The 13,719-nt window shown below is 40.7% G+C and overlaps 1 non-coding gene across 1 annotated transcript; it reads left to right on the forward strand.

Moving 5' to 3' along the window:
- The first annotated feature begins 8,834 nt into the window (after positions 1-8,834).
- On the forward strand, positions 8,835-8,941 carry LOC131222664 (small nucleolar RNA R71). Its single transcript, XR_009160141.1, has one exon. It is a non-coding gene; the product is annotated as a small nucleolar RNA R71 (small nucleolar RNA).
- The last annotated feature ends 4,778 nt before the right edge of the window (positions 8,942-13,719 follow it).

Here is a 13,719-nt window from a genome sequence, read left to right on the forward strand (position 1 = left end):
GAGCATGTAGATCACCTGGCCCACAGTTCTAAAACTCGGTGATTCAACTGGAAACTCAGCAATGAGTGTTCGATGTCATTGAAGTCTCATCGAAGATGTCATTGAGCGTATTGCAAAGTTATACAGATTTGCGAAGTTACGGGATTTGTTTCTGTTCACAACCCCAAGTGTAGGGTCGCGATGTCATAATAATCTCGGTAAGACCGAGGTCAAATCTACGGGGCTGAAACTTGTACATTTATGAAATTAACTAGAAGTAGAAATAGAAGAAGATGTAAAACTAATTCTAAAGTGATTGAGAGAATAATTGTGAATTAAGTAATTAAAACTAAGAATTTAAAGGTGAGAATTAGGATGCCAAGGATCTACTTGTAGTGATCAAGGAGCCCTCTTGCTTGATTTAAGTAACACAATTAGAATTAGAGTCCTATCCTATCTAATTAGAAGATGTATCAATACAACCAAATCTAAACTTTCATTGACCTAATTCTCAAATAAGGAGAACTATGATAATTGGCAGAGATTCCATCACCAAACCATGCCTAAGAGACAATGGGAAATAACAGGATTTACCAATCCCATAATCTCAAAGTAGGAGAATTGTGAAGATTAGGAAGGATTCCATCACCCTACCAAGCCCATGGGATACCTTGGTGATTCTTGAGCATCAAATCCATACTTTTAACACCCTTTTCAATCTAAGCTCTTAAATTCACCTTGCAACACAAACATGAGTAAAATAGAACATTAAGCATTATCATGTTCATAAAACTAAGATATAAATGGGGAATAATATGTAATATTTGACCGCCAAAAACTTGTTCACTCCCCAAGTATAGGGTTATGATGCAGTAATAAACTCGGTGAGACCGAGGTCGAATCCCAAGGGACTGAAACCTGTACGTAATCTGAAAACTAAGTAGAATTAGAACTAGACTAAGATGAAATCTAAATCGAAAGTAATTGAGAGAATAATGATGACATATTTATCTAAAACTTAAAAGAATTTAGAGGAAAAAAACTAGGAATTCAGAGGATTCACTTATAGAGATCAAGGAGATCTATGCTTGATTCAAGAACTCAACTAGACTTAGAGCCCCATCTTCATCCAATTGAAGAGTGTAACCATGGAAATCAAAACTGAACTTCCTTTGATTTAGTTTTCAAGAGATGAAAGGTATAGAATTAGAATGGATTCCATCACCAAACCATGCCCAGGAGACAAAGCAAACAACAAAATTAAACTAATTGGCAACCAATCATAAGATGTATGAAGGTTAGGAAGCGTTCTGTCATCCAACCATGCCCAGGAGACGATGGTGAACAACAGTGCTTCTTGACGTCATAATCATAAAAAGGAAAGGAACATGCTCAAAGCTATCGCAGACCCATTGTAATTTTAGTCACAACAGCCCATTAAAAATTAAAAACATTCCCTTAATTAAACCGAAATCAACATCACTTCAGTCTAAACAAAAGGCACAAGCAAGAAGTCTCCCATCACGTTACAAGCTTCACCTCTTAGCCCTAGCTAAGAGGTTTAGTCTAGAATAGACATGATTAGGCTATACATCTTAAAAGGAATAGTGGAGAAAAAAATAAATATAACTCTCTCTCTGTACTCCACGTTCCCTGGAAATTGAATCTTCCCTTTCTCTCCCGCACGTCTCCTTTTTATAAGCTGATGGAGGTCGGTGGGGACTTACGCAGCTGAAGTCGGTGGACACGAAGCACAGCTGCATGCGAAGCTTTTATGCAGAGTTGGTGGCTTTCTTGCGTAGCAACCATCAGAAACAGAAAACTGGGAGTCCTTTCCGGAATCTGATCCGGACAGGCGTCTTAGGAGTGGTCGGCCATCCCATGGGCGTAATTTGGACCCCCCAAATCTCTAGATTTTCCAGTCGCACGTAAGGCTTACGCAGACATGCTGACGTGTTCGGTGGGCCCCATAGTGATGTTTTATGAGAAATCTACACCGTCCATTAAAATACTTTCAAAAATTCGGTTAGGAAAGAGTGGTTTTGGTAGGTTCTTGTGTGGCCCACTGTACTAACTCAATTCGCCGTTCATCCTACGTTTAACAGCTGGGAACGTGCAAATGTTTGCATTGTGGAAAAATGACACCTAGGTGTTGGTCTTGGATGTCTCCAGAGACAAGTGAACGGTTCGGATCATCGAACTGGATGATGAGTGAGGCCCACTACTCAAAACCGGCAGATGCAGTGCGTCCGCTGGTGAGTTTTTATAAAAATTGTCGGTCAGTGTAACGCTGACTGACTTTGGTATTGCGGTGCATGGCGAGTGCGTGCACACTGTGTACATGCACTCTCTTGAGTGGGGTCCACTGTGATGTGTATGATACATCTGCTCTGTCCATCTCCTTCCTCATTTAATTTAAGGGGTTGGGACCAAAATTGAAGCATTTCCAGATACTAGGTGGGCCTAAAATCAACCGTTTATGGGATGATCTGTCTATTGGGCCACTTACAGAGATATCCAATGGTTGAAAATTGAAATGTATAGTTTAATTATGGTCTTCATGCCATGTATGCAGTTTTGAGCTAAACGGATGGTGGAAACCCCGTGATCTTGTATTCTTATTGATTTTTAGGTCACTTGAGTTTCTCAATTTTCTCGGATCTCTGGTGTGTAAATCCATTGATCTTGGTCCCCTGGAGTCCGTCCCTTGCCTGGTAGTTCTGGAGCATCAAATCCATGCTTTTAGAACCCTGTTTCGGTCCAAGCTCGCAAATGTACCTTGCAAGAAAAAACATGGTTAAATTGGGTCATTAAACAGAATACCATGTTCATAAATGCAGAATCGGGGTATGATATGCAATATTTGACCCTCAACACAACCTCCAACCAACAGCATCTTGCTAGTCCCGAGCAAAGTATGCAAAAATAAGTTAAGACTTACAGAGACGATTTCCATAAACTTGAGTGATTTATGAAAAACAATTTAGATCCTAGAATTTTAAGATTCATGAATGTTGGACATTACTATCTCCTGGACTTAAGTGCACAATAAATTTCATAATTAAGTTTAAAGTATTAATCCATGAATTAGAGAAATTCTAAACATGGAGTTCCATGGGTGTATAGTGTAATCCCGGCTTATCATCATTAAGAGATTCAATCGTCAATTTCATGATATCATTGATAACCAACAAGAGAATTCATGACAACCAAAACAAAAACCAAAACTTGCCTTACAGATCATCTTTTAATTCTTATAGCTTTTGATTTTTCCATTAAAAGTAACGCCTAACCCTTTCCGAATGTCAACCTTGGGAAATTGAACCTTCACCTATAGGGATCCCGAATATCAATCTTGTGGACTTGAGTCCGCATCTATAGGGAGCAAACCCATAGTGACGACCATTCGCCTAATCCTTTTTTTTTTAACATAATGGACAAATTCCTCGGATTAGTTCCTTCCATGCTTAATAGTCACCAAGTTATCCCTTCAATATCGAATCGAAACCTTAATGTGCAAGCGAGATGTGTCTTGTGAAATTGTAACTCAATCAATGTTTAAAACTTCTAATCATGGATTAACAATTCAAACTTAATTGTGAAATCTAACAGATAACTGAATCCAAGAGTCATAAATTACCAACATTACTTATCTTGTAATTCTAAATCCAAGATGGCCGTCAAAATTACTTCGAATTCACAAGAAATTTCAAAAAAAATTTGTAAAATTTTCACGAAAATTTTTCACAAATTTCTGCTCAAAACTAAGAAAACATTGATTAGGAAACCTAATCTTCCACCCTCAACCTAAAATATACATTGTCCTCGATGTAAAAAATATATAAGCATGCAATGCATTTGGAATAACAAAAGTAAATGAAACATGATGAGAAGATAGTACCTGAATGAAGGAATCGAGAGAGACTTTTCAAGGGATTACTGTGTGAGAACAGGTCAATACGAGAGTGAAAACATGAAAGCAAACTAACCTAATGGCAATGTATTAAGCAAATTAAGCTAACGACATAAAACTGTCTATCTTAGAATAGCATAAAGCAAGCTATCCTAGTCCTATAAAAGAGATAAACCTACCTATACCTCCATTAGACTAGGAGATCAATCCTGGTAAACAGCAGCAGTCAGAGGCATGGACGTGTCCTCTGAATCAAATTTCTTAACAAATGGTTTTAATCGATGTCCATTTACTTTAAACTCCTTGCCATTGTCGGGATCTTTTATCTCGATGGCCCCATGAGGATAAGCAGTAACAACAATATAAGGTTCGGTCCAACGAGATCGAAGCTTATCCGGAAAGAGATGTAGTCGAGAGTCACAGAAAAGGATTTTTTGACCTGGTGTAAATGATTTCTGCAGAATATGTTGATCATGAAATGACTTCATCCTGTCCTTGTAAATTCTCGAGTTCTCGTATGCATCATTCTGGATTTCTTCAAGTTCATTCAATTGAAGTTTGTGTACCGAGCCAGCATTATCCAGATTGAAATTCATATTTTTGATCACCCTGTATGCTTTATGTTCCAACTCCACAGGCAAGTGACAAGCCTTCCCATAGACAAGTCTAAAGGGAGACATTCCAATAGGGGTTTTAAATGCAGTACGGTACACCTATAAAGCATCGGTCAATCGAGTTGACCAATCCTTACGATCAGGGTTAACTGTTTTCTCTAGGATATGTTTGATCTCCCTATTGGAAATCTCAGCTTGTCCACTTGTCTGTGGATGGTATGGGGTGCTCACCTTATAAGAGATACCGTATTTCTTCATTAAGCTCTCGAATGGTGTATTACAAAAGTGTGAGCCCCCATCACTAATGATGGCTCGAGGCGTTTCGAACCGAGAAAGGATGTTCTTTTTTAAGAATTTAATGACTGTGCAATGGTCATTGTTTCAACACGGAATCGCTTCAACCCATTTAGTGACATAGTCTACATCAAGCAAAATATACAAATTTCCAAAGGATTGGGGGAATGGTACCATGAAATCAATGCCCCAGCAATCAAATGCTTCTATGATAAAGATGAGATTCAAAGGTATCATATATATTTTGATGGGACAATGCTCCTAACTTTTGACAATGCTCACAAGCCTTATAAAACTCATGAGTGTCCCTGAACATGGTGGACTAATAAAAGCCACACTGCAAAATCTTGGCCGTAGTCTTTTTAGCAGAAAAGTGACCACCACAGGCCTGTGGTGACAGAAGGAGATGACACTCTAATGCTCATCATCTGGTACACATCTCCTTAGGAGTTGATCTGGGTAATATTTAAATAAATATGGATCGTCCCAGAAAAATTTGCGCACCTCAGTAAAGAATCTCTTCTTATCTTGTGCATTCCAATGTGTCGGTATGGAACCTGTGGCAAGATAATTAACAATATCAGCGAACCAAAGTGAATGGAAGACTCTGAATAGTTGTTCATCAGGGAACATGTCATTGATATGGGTCGCCTCAAGGGAATCAGAGGTATTAAGGTGAGAAAGGTGATCGGCCACTACGTTCTCTACTCCCTTTTTATCTTTAATTTTCAAATCAAATTCTTGGAGTAGAAGGATTCATCTTATCAGGCAGGGCTTAGAATCATTCTTAGAAAGAAGATACTTGAGTGTCGCATGATCTGTGTAGATAATGATCTTAGATCCGATCAGGTAGGACCTAAATTTGTCCACGGCGAACATGACGGCTAAGAGTTCCTTTTCCATAGTCGAGTAGTTCACTTGGGCAGGATTTAGAGTCCTACTCGTGTAATGAATGACGTAAGGCCTCTTATCTTTTCTCTAACCTCGAACCGCTCCAAGAGCATTATTAGAAGCGTCGCACATAAGCTCAAAAGGAAGGCTCCAATTGGGTGGCTACATGATAGGTGCAGTATTAACATGCCCTTAAGCTTGGTAAAAAGCCTCTTGGCATTGCTCAGTCCACTCGTATGGTGCATCCTTTTGAAGAAGATTACATAAAGGACGAGAGAGGAAACTAAAAGTCCTTTATGAATTGCCTGTAAAACCCTACGTGTCCTAAGAAGGATCGCACGTCTCTGATGTTCTTGGGTGGAGGTAGGTTAGAGATAAGATCGATTTTTACCTTCTCAACCTCAATTCCCTTGGACGAGATGATATGTCCAATGACAATTCCCTTTTGAACCATGAAGCGACACTTCTCCCAATTAAGTACCAGATTCTTATCTTCACATCTTTTCAACACACATTTAAGATTCTCTAAGCATTCGTTGAAAGATAAACTAGAGACAGAGAAATCGTCCATAAAGACCTCTAGATATTTCCCCACCATGTCAGAAAAGATACTCATCATATATCGCTGAAAGGTGGCGGGGGCATTACATAACCCAAATGGCATCCTTCTGTAGGCAAAGGTGCTGCAGGGACATATAAATGTGGTCTTTTCCTGGTCTTCATAGGAGATTTCAATCTAATTGTATCCTGAATACCCGTCAAGGAAACAATAATATGAATGACCAGCTAGCCTTTCTAAGATTTAATTAATGAAGGGTAAAGGAAAGTGGTCCTTCCTCGTGACGGTATTCAGCTACCTGTAGTCAATGCACATTCTCCAACCAGTAGTAACTCTGGTTGGTACGAGTTTATTATTGGCATTGGCTACGATGGTGATTCCGGACTTCTTAGGAACCACCTGAGTTGGACTCACCCATTGACTATCAGATATAGGGTATATGATACCTACATCCTATAGTTTAAGAACCTCGACCTTAACCACTTCTTTCATATTTGGATTTAATCTACGTTGTGATTGCCAAGAGGTCTTCACATTATCCTCAAGATAAATGCGATGAGTACAAATTGAGGGGTTAATTCCCTTAAGGTCTGCAATCATCCATTGAAGGGCTCCCTTATGCTCAATGAGAGTAGATATGAGCATACTCTCTTGTTCTTTCTCCAGGTGGGAAGAAATCACCACCGAGTATGTCTCATCTTGACCTAAATAGACATATTTCAAATCAGAGGGCAAAATTTTTAGGTCAAGCTTCGGTGCCTTAAGGTTAGACGATAGAGGCACTACATCAGTTTGGGGCAATTCTTCAAATTGTGGCCTTCACCGGTTAACTTCAAGTACCAGCGCTGTATCAAGCAAGGCACACGTCTCCCTAATCATGTTATCATCCAAGTCATGGAAGTGGGTCAGGCACATCTCTAGAGGGTCAGAGGATAAGGTCAGAGGCGTTCTATCTTCCATAAAAGAATAAATCATGTTAATGTCGTGAAAATCGTCATCATCCTCAGAATTTTTGCCGTTATTGAAAAAGATATTTGACTCCAATGTCATATTCCCAAAAGACATGCTCATGACTCCATTCCTACAATTGATAATTGTGTTTGAAGTGGCAAGGAATGACCGACCAAGAATGACGGGAATCTGAGTGCTTCCATTATTGACGGGTTCAGTATTAAGGATGATGAAATCTACATGGTAGTAGAATCTGTCAACATGAACTAACACATCCTCAATTATCCCTCTTGGTATATAAACAGAATGATGAGCGAGTTGTAGTGTGGTTAAGGTGATTTTCAATTCACCCAACCCTAGCTGTTTGTATACCGAGTAAGGAATCAAATTGACGCTCACTCCTAAGTCAAGAAGTGCATGCTTAATGTGGTAGTTACCGATCATGCATGATATGCTTGGGCTACCAGGATCCTTGAATTTCTACAGCACGTCTTGCTTTAAGATGATACTCACTTTTTCAGTCAAGAAGATTTTCTTTTGAATACTTTGTCGTCTTTTGGTTGTGCATAGGTCTTTCAGAAATTTGGCATATGAAGGTATTTGTTTCATGGCATCAAGTAGAGGAATGTTAACTTTTACTTCTTTCAACACCTCTAGAATATCCTGAGAGTTAGAGGTTTTGGTACAACCAACCATTGGGGAAATGGAACAACTGGCTTTTCTTGAAGTTTTGATTCTACTTTTTGTGGGGCGTCGCTAGATCCATCATTGTTGCCCTCTTCTGGTTCTTTATGCTTTTTGGATCTAACCGGAAGGGTTTTATCAATAATCTTCTTACTCCTAAGAGTGGTGATGGATTTAGCGTGATCCATCTGATTTGAAGAGTTTAGGTTGCCAACCTTATATTGCAGCTTTGGATTGGGAAGAGGTTGAGCTGGGAGGCCCCCTTATTCTCAATCGTGTTTTCAGCCTTAAATCCTTATTTTGATTTTGAAGGTCTTGCAAGGCTTGTAGCATACCCTGATTGAAAAGATCTTGCTTTTCAAGATGTTTTAAAACCGGATCCTCTTGAGGTTTCTCTTGTTGTTGTTGTGAAGTTTAATTAAAGAAACCTTGAGGGGTAGCAATTTGTCCATTCCTCCAACTAAAGTTTAGATGATTTTTCCACCCAGGATTATACGTATTAGAGGTAGGTCCATTAAAAGGTCTTTGATAGTTATTTACGACATTGGCTTGTTCATTCAACACTCCTCGAAAGGCAGGTATTGTAGGACAATTTTCAGTTGTGTGAATGTTGCAATCACAGATGCCGCAAACAATTTCATCAACCTTATCTTTCTTTCCTCCCATAACATCAAAATTTCTCATGAGATTAGTCACTTTATAATTGAGATCATCCTCATCTTTTAGGAGATACAATCCACCCCTCTCCTTAGATTGAGTCGGTCTAGACATGGTGTTCGATTTTGGGTAATAGTCCCATGACTGTATATTTTCAGCAAGTTTATCAGGGTAATCCCATACCTCATCGACATCTTTATTCATGAATTCTCCATTACACATTGTCTCGACTAATTGGCACATGAAAGATGTCAGTCCATCATAGAAAAAGTTTGTAATACGCCACGTTTCAAAGCCATGTTGTGGGCATAAACTGACAAGATCCTTGAACCTTTTCCAACATTGGAAGAATGTTTCATCCTCCTTTTGGGCGGAGTTCATGATTTCTTTTCTAAGGGTAATCGTTTTATGATGTGGAAAAAATTTCTTTATAAATTCCCTCTGCATATCATTCCATGTGCCAATGGATCTAGGACGCAGTGAATGTAATCACGTCTTAGCCTTCTCCTTCAAGAAAAAGGAAAAGAGTTTCAGCCCGACTGTATCCTCGGATACATTAGGAAAGTATAAACTGGCTATGATCTCATCGATCTCTTTCAGATGTAAGTATGGACTTACTGATTCAAGCCCACGGAATTTAGGAAGGAGTTGGATAACCCCTGGCTTGATGTCCATATGTCCTGTATTTTCTAGAAAAATCATGCATGAGGGCGAACTTCTGTCACGCCCCAAACTCAGAAAACAGGCTCACAAAATTCTCAATCGCCGAATCTGGCGCCGACAGCCTCCGTAGTGCCCCATTCTCGGATCCCGGCACTCGCATGCCAGATTCTGATCTTGGGATCCTATAAGGAGAATTTCAATATGATTTTTTTTTTGTAATGGAGCATAACCAAGTCACAAAATAACATCAACACATATCCACTATAATAAAAACTTTAAGTACAATGCGGAAAGGGAAATACAAGGTGATCAAAAAGCTCCAAAATGATCAGATGCGCGCTCCTGCCTCAACGCTGCTGCTGTCCAACGACACCTGCACGCAACGGTCGTGCATAAGCTTACAAAAGCTTAGAGGGTGGTGTAAGTGTGTGCGCAAGGTAAGTGTCAAGTGTACAATATCAGAGTAATGTGGAAATATGCAGTAAGCCCATGAATGCTATCACTATACTAAAACTATGTAATGCAAGGCATGAATGCTATCACCATACCAAGGCCACGCAATGTGAGGCCTAAGTAGCCAAATGTCATATGCGAGATGCAAAGTAAGCATGCTAGTCCTCATTAAGTACACATATCGATGCAGTTTTATAGAATATCACCGGGTCTAATACACTTCACACCGACTGCCTCCTCCTAAGCGCACAACTAAGTAAGTGGAATAGAACTCACTATCCGCCTGACCAGTAGTCTGCCAATACCTACCTGGCTCGTCGATAACAGACTCATTTGCGAGCTGGTCAAACTCAGCCTAGCTTATAGCCCCTTTACTTTGGCGGATAAGGCCATACCCCCTTCCAACCGACCACGACATAGTGGGAGACGTGTCCTACTGGTATTCGACACTCGGGCGCTCGTGTATCCACTCGGTCTACACGTTGGAGCATCTCCTGGTATCAAAAAGGTTCTGGGACTTTCACCCAAGGACATCCTAAGTGCCCACAGTGCTAGAATCAAGTATTTTCGGGCGGCTATCCACGATGTGACTGTGGATCCACGGCTCTGATGTCGCTAGGGCGTACAATGATCATATCACACAAATGCGAGATGCATGAATCACACCGTCAAATTATGCAACAATCCAGCGCGTACCGCGTGATCATGTGGGGCACTCCGTCTCATAAGGAGTCCCGTAAATGTCTCAGCCTAACCGGCTTATGCTATGATCAAACATTCCTCATATCAAGCATACAAACGATGCGTATGGGCATGAGTTATGGAATTACACTAAACATGTTATAAAGTGATGAATTATCAACCAGTATGGGCCTATCAATGGGCCTTAAGGAGAGTTACAATGCGGACATTTAACCAACATTGTACTTACAATGTGGGTGTCAAACCATCATTGCCCCAAGGCATAGCCCGCCATAAACATCATTACATAAACTATGGTGAAATCACACATTGCAATGGACCTTATATACATCCCATTGGGTATATCAAGATGGGCCTCAACGAATGGGCCACAAATACATCCAGATGGGACTCAATAATGGGCGTTAACAACGGGCCACAAATACATCAAGATGGGCCTAATCACATGGGCCTCATGTATATATCAAGGTGGGCCTCAACGGATGGCCACAAGTACATCAATATAATATATTTATATATATATAGTCATCTCAAAAGATCAACTGGATGACACTCCAAATAACAGTGGTAACAATGATTTCCATCATTAAAATCCTCAAGGCCCACTGTATCATTTATTTTTCTATCCAATCTGCTTTTCTAAGGGTAATCATTTTATGATGTAGAAAAAGTTTCTTTATGAATTCCCTCTGCATATCATTCCATGTGCTAATGGATCTAGGACGCAGTGAATGTAACCACGTCTTAGCTTTCTCCTTCAAGGAAAAGGGAAAGAGTTTAAGCCTGACTGTATCCTCAGATACATTAGGAAAGTATAGAGTGGCTATGATCTCATCGAACTCTTTCAGATGTAAGTATGGACTTTTTGATTCAAGCCCATGGAATTTAGGGAGGAGTTGGATAACCCATGGCTTGATGACCATATGTCCTGTATTTTCAGGAAAAATCATGCATGAGGGCATACTCACTGTCACACCCCAAACTCGAAAATAGGGCTCACAAAATTTCCGATCGCCTAACCGCGCCGACGGCCTCCATAGTACCCCATTCTCGATCCCGACACTCATGTGCTAGATTCCAATCTCGGGATCCTACAAGAAGGATTTTCGGTAAGAATTTTTTTTTGGTAATAGAGCATAAACACAAGCATAACCAAGTCACAAAAACAACATCACAACATATCCACTATATCAAAAACTTTAAGTACAATGCGGAAATGGAAATACGGGGTGATCAAAAAGCTCCAAAATGATCGGATACGCACTCTTACCTCAACTGTCCAACACTACCTGCACGGTCGTGCATAAGCTTACAAAAGCTTAGAGAGTGGTATAAGTGTGTGTGCAAGGCAAGCGCCAAATGTACAATATCAGAGTAATGCAAAAATATGCGGTAAGTCCATGAATGCTATCAGTTGTACCAAAGCTATGTGATGCAAGGCATGAATGCTATCAGTCATACCAAGGACATGCGATGTGAGGCCTATGTAGCCAAATGTCATATGTGAGATGCAAAGCAAGCATGTTAATCCTCATCAAGTACACATATCAGTACAGTTCCTCTCTGGATATCACTGGGGTCTAATACACTTCACACTGACTGTCTCCTCCCTAGCTGCACAGCCAAGCAAGTGGAAGAGACTACACTATCTTCCTGACCAGTAGTCTACTAATACCTACCTGGCTCGTCGATAACGGACTTATTTGTGAGCTGGTCAAACTTAGCCTAGCTTATAACCCCCTCACTTGGGCGGATAAGGCCACACCCCCTTCCAACCGACCATGATACAGTTGGAGACGCGACCTACTGGTATTCGGCTTTTGGGCGAAGTTTATGATTGCTTTTCTAAGGGTAATCGTTTTATGATGTGGAAAAAATTTCTTTATGAATTCCCTCTGCATATCGTTCCATGTGCTAATGGATCTAGGACGCAATGAGTGTAACCACGTCTTAGCCTTCTCCTTCAAGGAAAAGGGAAAGAGTTTCACTCTGTATCCTCGGATACATTAGGAAAGTATAAAGTGGCTATGATCTCATCGAACTCTTTCAGAATGTAAGTATGGATTTTCTGACTCAAGCCCATGGAATTTAGGAAGGAGTTGGATAACCCCGGGCTTGATGTCCATATGTCTCGTATTTCTATATTGTTCTTCAAGTGACAACATCACTATCATGCCCCAAACTCGAAAATAGGGCTCACAAAATTTTTAATCGCCTAATCCGCTTTTCACTCCGTAGTACCCCATTCTCGGATCTCGACACTCATGTGCTAGATTTTGATCCTAGGATCTTACAAGGAAGATTTTCAGTATGAATTTTTTTATATAATGGAGCATAACCACAAGCATAAACAAGTCACAAAACAATATCATCATCACATATCTACTATATCAAAACTTTAAGTATAATGCGGAAAGGGAAATAGAAGGTGATCGAAAGCTCCAAGATGATCGGATGCGCCCTCCTACCTCAACGCTGTATCGCTCACCGACACCGCACACAACGATCGTGCATAAGCTTACAAAAGCTTAGAGGGTGGTGTAAGTGTGTGTGCAAGGCAAGCGCCAAGTATACAATATCAGAGTAATGCAGAAATATATGGGTAAGCCCACGAATGCTATCAGTTGTACCAAAGCTATATGATGCAAGATATGAATGCTATCAGCCATACTAAGGTCATGCAATGTGAAGCCTATGTAGCCAAATGTCATATGTGAGATGCAAAGCAAGCATGCCAGTCCTCTTCAAGTACACATATCAGTACAGTTCCTCTCTAGATATCACCGAGGTCTAATACACTTCACAGTGACTGCCTCCTCCCTAGCTGCACAACCAAGTAAGTGGAAGAGATCACACTATCCATCTGACCAGTAGTCTGTCAATACCTACCCGGCTCGTTGATAACGGACTCATTTGCGAGCTGGTCAAATTCATCCTAGCTTATAGCCCCCTCACTCGGGCGGATAAGACCACACCCCCTTCAAACCGACCCTGACACAGTGAGAGACGCCGTCTACCGGTATTCGGCACTCGGGCGCTCATGTATCCACTCGGTCTAGACGCTGGAGCATCTCCTGGTACCAAAAAGGTTTTGAGACTTTCACCTAAGGACATCCTAAGTGCCCACAGTGCTAGAACCAAGTATTTTCAGTATTCGTTACGACCATCGACGATGTGTCTGTGGAGCCACGGCCCTGATGTCGCTAGGGCGTACAATGATTATGACACACAAATGCGAGATGCATGAATCACACTGTCAAATCATGCAGCAATCCAGCGCGTACCGTGTGATCATGTAGGGCACTTCGTCTCATAAGGAGTCCCGTAAATGTCTCATCCTAACCGGCTTATGCTATGAT

The sequence above is a fragment of the Magnolia sinica genome, chromosome 1 (assembly GCF_029962835.1).
Source record: "Magnolia sinica isolate HGM2019 chromosome 1, MsV1, whole genome shotgun sequence".
Taxonomy (NCBI): Eukaryota; Viridiplantae; Streptophyta; class Magnoliopsida; order Magnoliales; family Magnoliaceae; genus Magnolia; species Magnolia sinica.